Genomic DNA, 8,987 nt, shown 5'->3' with positions numbered 1-8,987 from the left:
GGCGAGGAGGGAGGAGAGTCCCGAGGGGTTTGGGGAGGACCCGGGGGCCCCCCCGGACTCCCTGCAGCACCCCCGGGCCCTCCCAAGTTTCCGGATCCTCGGCCCAGACCGGGACGTAGGGATGGTTGGCCCTGAGCCATGCGCACCCTCTCGCCCTTGCCCTTGGGGAGGGGGCTCCACGGCGGCCTGCAGGCCTGGGCTGGGGGAGCTGGGAGGGCAGAGGCCCTTGCGCCCTCAGCCGCCCGCCTTGGGGCGCAGCTGCGAAACAGACCCGGAGGGCCTTCTTCCTGGGACTCGAAGGGCGCACCAACCTGGCGGAGGTCAAGGAGAGCATCTCCGCTCAGGAGCCTTTGAGAATTCCGCAATCTAAGAGCAACCACCTCTAGGAATGAGTCAGAAAGCATTATCTGCTGTAACTCTCAGCTGGGAGGCAGGTATCCTTATCCCCATTCTACAGAAGAGGACACATGTCCAAAGGTTGCAAAGCCCAAAGCTGAGCCAGGATTGGAAGCCAGGTCCTAGTCTCTGCTTCAGACGCTGAGCGCTGAGCGGCCAGGTGCCGGGGAAGGGCAGGCAGGGCGCGGCTGTGTGGTGCACCCCATCCCCAACCCCCCGTTGCGGCTGAATCAGTCCAACTGTTTCAACACTTTGCAGGGCACCTGCCTCCCACCTGCCCCTTCAAGGAGCCTCTCCCCAAAGTTTCTTCAGAGGTGAGCTCATCTCCCCTCCTGTCGGAAGCGGCTGACTTTTGTGAAACAAACGGGAAATGTCCTCTCACCCTCCCGTCGGCCACCCACGGCTAGCTGTTGCCCAAGAGCCATTTGCCCAGTCCAGGTGGAGCAGCTGTAGCGGCCTGATTCCCTGGGAGGCTCCAGGGCCTTCTGTCCACCTCCTTCTCTTTGACCCCATCCTTGACTCTCCTTGATCCTCCTCGACCTATTTGCCCAAAACCCATGCTGGGCTGCTCCAGTACCCACGTCCTCCCTGCCAGATGTGGACATCTTGGCCTCTCGGCCTTGGCGCCTGCCCTTGGGAAGCGGGTCCAGACACCTCCTCTGGAGAAGGAGGAGGGTTAATTACAGGTGTTGGGGTAGCGTAATTAAAGCCTTTGACCAAGATGATAGGAGCGTCTTGGTGTTCTGAGAGTCTGTGAGCGTGCAAATGTCCATGAGAGTAAGCGTGTGCGAGAGTACATGCGGGCATGTGGGCGTGAGTGCGTGCAGATGTGTTGGTGTGAGTGAGTGCATGTGGGTGTGGGGGGCACGTTGACATATGAACATGTGTGTGAATGCATGTAGACATGTTGGTGTGTGTGTGATTGTGCCGTATGTGGCAAGGGTGGAGAACATAGGCTGTAGAGCTAACCCACGGGTGTTTGGACGTTCCCCTTCTCTGAGGCTCAGTCTGCTCATTGGAAATATGTATAAACTAACTTCAGAGGGTTATTGTGAAGATCCAGGAAGGTCGCGTGGGTCAAGCACACAGCTCATAACTGTGGGACTCACTTGTTAAATCCCAGCTGTGACTACAGTTACAGGAGGTTAGGCCAGAGGAAGTAGCATCTGTGCTGGGCGGGGCCTGTGGCATGTACCGGGCATCTCGATGGCACACGGACAGTGTGTGTGTGTGTGTGTGTGTGTGTGTGTGGTAAATATATGGATAAATGTTTTGCATGTGGTGTTGGATGCTCTGGGCCTTGGTGAATACAAGATTTCAAGTGTGTTGTATGTAGGACCCTGCCCGTACACGTGTGTTACATGCCATGCAGGCTCTGAATGTTGAAGATCCCGCTCCAAGAGTGCGGGGGACATTTGTCTGTAGAAAGCAGACAGCAGGGCACCTGGGTGGTTCAGTGGTTGAGCGTCTGCCTTCGGCCCAGGGTGTGATCCCGGGGTCCTGGGATCGAGTCCCGCATCAGGCTCCCTGCATGGAGCCTGCTTCTCCCTCTGTCTGTGTCTCTGCCTCTCTCTGTGTCTATCATGATAAATAAATAAAAATCTTTAAAAAAAAAAAAAAGAAAGAAAACAGCACTGGACACGCGGCAGGGGTTCAGCAAACCTTCTCCGAGTGAACGAAGTAATGAGTGCATGAAGGTGTTGGTAATTTCTGCATCTCCTGAAAGTCTCTGTGGGCTGCGTTGGCAGATCCTTCGTGTGGCACATGTAGTGGAGGTGCCCCTGCACGGCCCCACGGGGATGGCCCCACGTGCCAGGGGTGCGGGCAGGCCCTGCCGGTTGAGGGCCAGGCCATGTGCCTGGAGGTATGTGCCCAGCTGGGGACTGACCGAGAGTGCAGAGACAGGTGTCGCTCACCTCTGACATGTGAGCAGAGGCCTGTGGGAAGGGGTGGTGTGTGGTGTGGTGTGCGCTGGCAGGAGGAGGGGGGGCGGGGGCAGCTCCTCCATTTTTTTAGTCACTCACCTGGTGACACACCCTTCCCTCTCTTCCTGTCCCATCCCGAGTCCTTCCCGCTCAGAGTGACTGGATGCTGACAAGGAAAGTTCTTTGGTGAGTCTTACAAAGCAGCGGCACGGAAAAGTAGTATTTATTGTGACATAATAAGCCCTAATGGAGATAGAATTACCCCATAAAGGCCCCAAAAAGCCCGCGGGGCCTGAGTGCCACTGCAGGAAGCAAGGCTTCGGGTACAGGCAGGTTGAGCCTGGGTATGTCTGTGTGCGGCTGCGCCGCCTCGCCTGCTCTCCCCACCTCCAGCCCACTAGCCTGGCTCAGGTGTCCACCGAGGCTGGGACTTGGCTGTGGCCTGGGGACAAGCAGACCACAAAGATCAACATTTGAACAATAGCTTCACCCACCCCACCTTTGATCTGTGCCTGCCTCTGGCCAAGAGCAGCAGGAAAAAAACGATCTTTGTAACCAACACTTACGTAAAGCGCTTAAGCGCCAGGCCCAGTTCTAGGCACTTGACCTATACTGACCCCCTTTGTTCTAGGATAGCCCCACAGGGTGGGCACTGATACTGTCCCCATTGTACAGAGGAGCAAACCTAATAGTTGGAGCTGGTACTCTAGCCCTGGCAGTCTGGATCCGGCACACACCCTCACAGGTACCTGTCTTGTCCACTGCTTCTGGAAGCGCTGAACTCCCCAGAACCCCCCAGAGCTGTTCTCTGACTTGGAGTGATGCACCTGCTGAGTGCAATCAGCAGTGTCTGCTGTGTCTCCGAGCCAGTGTCTCCGAGGCCAGTCTGATGACTCTCTCTTCGGTGAAACCCCAAGGATCAGGCCTTCCCTTGAGCCCCTGGGGCCCCCACACCACATGCCCCCCTGGATCCTGGTCTCAGTCAGCTGAGCTCTTTGTTGCCTCTCCAACTAGATGATAAGCTCTCCAAGGCAAGGAAGGTGTCGACATCCCTTTCCCTTCCTGGCAGGGCTCGAACCCAGAACCCTGAGATCAAGAGTCTCCTGCTGGGATGCCTGGGTGACTCAGCGGTTGAGCATCTGCCTTCGACTCTGGGCGTGATCTCAGAATCCCGAGATCGAGTCCCACATCCGGCTCCCAGCGAGGAGCCTGCTTCTTCCTCTGCCTGTGTCTCTGCCTCTCTCTCTCTGTCTGTCTCTCATGAATAAATAAATAAAATCTTAAAAAAAAAAAAAGAAAACCTGGAAAATGGAGAAAGTATTAAAAAAAAAAGAAAGGGAACCCTGGGTGGCGCAGCGGTTTAGCGCCTGCCTTTGGCCCAGGGCGCGATCCTGGAGACCCGGGATCGAATCCCACGTTGGGCTCCCGGTGCATGGAGCCTGCTTCTCCCTCTGCCTGTGTCTCTGCCTCTCTCTCTCTGTGTGACTATCATAAATAAATAAAAATTAAAAAAAAGAAAGAAAGAAAGAAAGAAAGAAAGAAAGAAAGAAAGAAAGAAAGAAAGAAAGAAAGAGTCTCCTGCTGTACCGACTGAGCCAGTCAGGCGCCCCAGTGGTGACAGCCTAAGTCAGTTCCCTTCATTTGTTTCCATTCACATTTCTCGAAGGCCTCCTATGCGCCAAGTCGCCTTCACACAGGAGAACTCATTCACCCTCCCAGCAGTCCGGGAAGGAAAACCTAAAATTATGGCCGTTGCTGTGGATGAAGACTGAGGCCCAGAGAGAACCAGCTTGTCTAATGTTGCAGCTGCGACCGGCCGAGGTAGAACCAGACAAGTGCATCTCACCCCGGAGCCCAGTCCCCTGCTCTTTCCTAAACACACCACGTGTTTTCAAGCCTGTGTGCCTTTGTCCAAGTTGTATCCCCCATCTCCATGGCGCTCTGTCCACCTCGGCAACCCCAACACATCCGGTAAGACTTACCTTGGGGCAACCCAGGAGAAGGAACCCTGGAACCCCGCATGTGGGGGAGTGCGGGGCTATAGTGTGCACAGAAGCAGATTTAAGGGGCGAATGAAGAAATGGATGGTGGGTCCAGCGGACCCGGATTCTGCTGCTTAACCAACTCTGTGGCCTTGGCCGAGCCTTATAACCTCAGCTGCCTGTCTGTAAAATGGGCACAATAATAATGGTTTCCACCCGCCAGCACTGCCGCTGGATTAGGTGAGAATACATAATATAAAGCTCTTGGCGCAGCGTCTGGCACACAGTGAATATGCACTAAATCTTAGCTATTTGTTACCTTCAGAATCAAAAATGACTTCTGAAAAGCCGCTGGGCTCCCCCAGGCCAAGTTGTTTCACCCTGGAACAAACCTCAGCTCTCATGTTATAATTACTTCCTCACCTCCTCCCCTGTAGGCAGGGCGCTCCTCCAGGGCCAGAGGCCGCTTTGCTTCACCTTGCCAGGCCCGGTAGAGCCCCGGCGCCCCGGGGAGCAGCAGGCGGTCAGTAAATGCTTAGGGGGTGCACGCGCAGGCGGCCCCGGACTCCAGGTTTTGTTTCAAAATAACACATTTCTCAATTGCAGCCGCAATTGGACTTGATGTTGTTTTTCAGGTGAGGTTTTTGGGGTGAACTTGCCACAGTAGAAGTTTCGATGAGCTCTCCTCCCCCGACCCCCATGGACAGGCCTGAGATTGGGGGAGGGGGTACGTAAATGCAGGCTCCCGCATTTGGAGGAGAGGAGGGCAGCGTGGGAGGGAGCCCCCCCTTATATAATTGCGGGGCTTCCCCCAATCCCAGAGCCGGGTTAGAGGCTGTGCCGCTTCCTTTGGGGCTTGCTCAAGCTTCCGGGGACCCTTTGAAGTGGGTTGCTGCCAAATCCTGCCCTGGGGCTCTGGGGGCCCGGCGGGGGCGGGGCCTCAACCAGGGCAGCGCTGGAGGCTCCCCTGCCTGGGTGGCTGGGGGCCCGCCCTGCGGCCTTCCATCCACCTCCCACCTGGGTTAACAGCCCCCTTCCTCCGGACTCTTGCTCCCGGTTGTCACCCCTCATTTCTCTTGGCCTTCCTTCCCTCTCTGGCCACATCCTCCTCCTCCCCTTCCAAACTCAGCTTGGACCCTCCACTCCGGGAAGCCTTCCCTGACCATCCTGGGCCCCCAGCCTTCCTCCCTTCCCTGAGTGCCGGTCTTTAACCAGGCGTCTTAAACAGCAGAGTGAAAGCAGTGCCCACTTGTGAGTACCAGGGACGAGCCAGGCCCTGGCTGAGAGCTTTGCAGCAGGAAGGAACTCATCCCATGCACTCAAGCGCCTGGAGAAGTGGGGACACTACTCCCATTTTACAGATGAGAACACTGAGATTCAGGCAAGTCTGAGTCACTTGCTGAAGGTCAGGAGCTCAAGGGGCAGAAGTATCCTCAAAGTCCTTGCTCTCCCAGTCCCTCTCCGCGCGCACACACACACACACACACCCTTGACCATGTGTGGGAAACCAGTCACAGCATGTCCTGCAAAAGAAAATCTCAGGAGATGAAGCTCAACCTCTGTATTTTACTAAATTGAGGCCCATAGAGGGGAGAAGCCTTGGTGGAAGTCACAGAAACAGCATGAAGCCTGGAATCCCCCCCCTTCTGACTTCAAAGGCTGTCGGGTACCAGGAAGGTGCCCCCTCTGGGCCTGTGGATTGAGGAATTTGAAAGACAGAAATATGCAGCCCTGCCCCAGGGCTTTTGCACTTACCTTCCCTCTGCCTGGATCACTCCCTCCCTCACTTCCTCCCTCCCCTCCTTCAGGTCCCTGCTAGAGGTTCACTCAGTTCCTTGCCGTACTTTATCTGACCATTCTGTGTAACGGGGCATCGGGCACCCCCACACCTGGACTCCCTATCTCCCTTCCTTGCTATGTTTTTCTCCATGGCACTTACCACCAGCCCCACACCCTACGTAGTATTGTTTTTGGTCTGTTGTCTGCCCCATTAGTGTGTAAGCTCCAGGAGAGCTGGCACTGCCTGTTTGGTTCATGGCATTGAGCTTTGTTGAACAAATGGGCATAAAATGTGGTGGCTTCGGTTGATCTTAAAAATAAAAAAGGTGTATGGGGGGACTCAGTGAAGCATCCGACTCTAGATTTCAACTCAGGTCATGATCTCAGGGTTCTGAGTTGGAGCCCCTCATCGGGCTCTGAGCTGGGCATGGGGCCTGCTTGAGACTCTCCCCCTCCCTCTCTCTATGCCCCTCTCCTCACTCACACACACACACACACACACACACTCTCTCTCTCTCTCTTTCTCTCAAATAAATAAGTAAATAAAATCTTTCTTTTTTTTTAAATAATAAAACAGCCTCTGATGAGCATCAAACAAAAATCAGCTAACTATTTTACTAGTAAAATGGGTAAATGGGTTTATTCAGGAATAGCAAAGAATTGGAATTGAGGAGAAGCAAGCCATAGGCAAGTCCAACAAGCAAAGGAGAGGAATGTTACTTGATGGAGAAAAAGGAGGACGTCGAGAGAGGTTGTTCTGAACAAAGTCCACTGGAAGGTTCTGGGCGGTGACAGTTTCTCATTGGCTGAGCTGCTGATCAGGGAAGGAAATCTTCCTTCCGGCCGGCCCGAGTGGTAAAGTAGTATCGACTTGCAAGGTGCATCTCTTCCTGGCAGAGTGGTAGAGCATGAAGGCTCCCCCTTTGGGCTTCCCAGCTCCATTTTAATTAATTAATCTATTTATTTATTTATTATTTTACGTAGGGAAGGCCAAAGGGAGAGAATCTTAAGCAAGCTGCACACCCAGTGCAGAGCTGATCTCATGACCCTGTGATTGTGACCTGAGCCGAAATCAAGAGTCAGATGCTTGAACAGCTGAGCCACCCAGGTACCCGCTCCCAACTCCATTTCAGATGGGGTCCCTTTTTGGGGTACCCAGGTGGCTCAGCGGTTGAGCATCAGCCTTAGGCTTAGGTTGTGATCCCGGGGTCCTGGGATCGAGTCCCGCATCGGGCTCCCACAGGGAGCCTGCTTCTCTCTCTGCCTGTGTCTCTGCCTCACTCTCTGTGTCTTTCAGGAATAAATAAGTAAAATCTTAAAATATATATGGGGTCCCCTTTTATTACTTTTCACACTTCCTACTGCAATGGTAAGAGAATCCAGTGTGATCTGGGCTGGTTACTCCCGCTTTCCCTCCATTTTCCTCACTGCTACACGGGGGCTCTTCCTCTTAGGGAGGCAGAAGGATGGCACAGCTGCCGCGACGTGCCAAGAGCAGTGCTCAGCCACACTCAGTGGCCCAGGATGAATTTGGGAGACAGGAGCTGATGGGACAAGTGGGAGATTCCTGCTGCTGTAGAAGGTGGGGGGCTTCTCTAATTTCCAGGGTTCCTTCCCTGCCCCCCACCCATGCCTCTGTAGCCCTGGGGTGTTCTGACCTGCTAAGTGCTTTTCCTACATTATCTTATTTCATCCTCACGTCAGCTCCTGGAGCAGTACATCCCCATTTCACAGACAAGGAAACTGAGGTTTAGCCAGTACAGTGACCTGCCCAAAGTCACACAACTAAGTCCAAAGCCAGGATCTGAATCCAAGCCCTTGGGCTCTATGCTCTCAGCACTACTGAACTAAGCATGGCCTTTGGAGATCCTCTTGTCTCTTCTCCACCCTGGTCCCCTCCCTGTTGTGAGTTGTGATGGTCCAGCCAGACAACCAGGGTCCCCTGCGCCGTGGGTGGCGAGGGGCAGAGGGCATGCTTCTGGCTTCCTACAGCCACCACTTACTGTGAGCCCCGGATGAGGAGCTTCTGTTTTTTCCTTGGTCAAGTGAGGATAAAAATATTATAATACCCACGTTGTGGGGGGTGCCATGAAAGTGTGAAAAACTCTTGGCACAACGCCCGGCACATGGCAAGTCCTCCATAAATGTCAGCTGTGATTATTTTTATCACTGACACCATATTTGGGGGCCAGGGCTGGCACAGTACCTGCCAGGTGCCACCCCCCTTCCTGCATCCTGACAGTTTGGCTGCTGGCCTGGTGGAGGCTCTGATGAAGAAGGGAGGAAGGGTGGGGAGGCCGCTCTGCTTATTTCCTGAGGTCCTCCAAGTCTGAGGTCCCATTCACTGGGAGCCCTGCTCCCTCTGGCCATGCTCCCTGGGTAAACCTCCCAGGATCCCATCCAGCTCCTAAGGGAGGAGCAGAGACCCCACCCTCCAGGCCCTCATTCCCCTCCCCAGCATCAGGCCTGCACCCTCAGGAGTCTACACACATATTAAGAAGTGCTGTGAACACAACCACAGCCCCAGCAACACATATCTATGTGCACGTGCAGGTGCGTGCAAACACACAAACACACACACACACACACGCACACCTGTCCAGGCACACGGGTCTCTGTAGGAACCACTGCCGGACAGAAAGGCTCCTAACCCTCCCCAGCCCTGCCCCTCCTGCCTATCCTGTCTCCTTCCATCTGTCTATCCACCTCCATCAACCAGTCCAGTGGGGCCCTGGTCGCTCCTTCCCAACTCCCCTTCCCATCTACCCACCCACCCATCCATGAGTCCATCTGTCTGTCTTGCTGTTTGTAGGCAGCCCAGCAGCGAACAATCCGTCCTCACCCAGTCCCCTGCATCATCTCTGCCACAACCTCCCCAGCAAGACCCTGTCCCTTCTCTTTGGCA

This window comes from Canis lupus, chromosome 2 (assembly GCF_003254725.2).
Source record: "Canis lupus dingo isolate Sandy chromosome 2, ASM325472v2, whole genome shotgun sequence".
In the NCBI taxonomy this organism is placed as follows: Eukaryota; Metazoa; Chordata; class Mammalia; order Carnivora; family Canidae; genus Canis; species Canis lupus.
The sequence above is the reverse complement of the archived record's forward strand: the minus strand, read 5'-3'. Positions refer to the sequence as shown.